We start from the raw sequence: 381 nt of genomic DNA, 5'->3' as shown, positions 1-381 counted from the left end.
CTTTCCCTTTGATACGTTTTGCTAGGTTTGAAATGTTGAACAAATATTTCAAATACTGCATATCAGGATTTATTAATAAAATAGGAGTATGAAATCCTATAGGTAGTTATCATATAACCTTTAGGTTGCATATAAAATTTTACCTGCCCAACATGCTGTAAACTTCTCCCCTTTGTCTTCAAAGGCTAAGAGAAATATGTTTGATCAATGTAAAGATTGTCTGTAAGTCAGGCTTTTGTGGGCAGTTGAGGCAATAAAATGCAGTTCTAATAAGAATGCTGCTGTTATGAGTAGGGCTGTATGAAACGTGGAGCAATAATTTTCAAGTTTCAGGACCTTTTCTGCTCCTTTAAAAAGAAGGGGGGGGGGGGGGGGTCTTTT

Source organism: Antrostomus carolinensis, unplaced genomic scaffold (assembly GCF_000700745.2).
Source record: "Antrostomus carolinensis isolate BGI_N321 unplaced genomic scaffold, ASM70074v2 scaffold15078, whole genome shotgun sequence".
In the NCBI taxonomy this organism is placed as follows: Eukaryota; Metazoa; Chordata; class Aves; order Caprimulgiformes; family Caprimulgidae; genus Antrostomus; species Antrostomus carolinensis.
The sequence above is the reverse complement of the archived record's forward strand: the minus strand, read 5'-3'. Positions refer to the sequence as shown.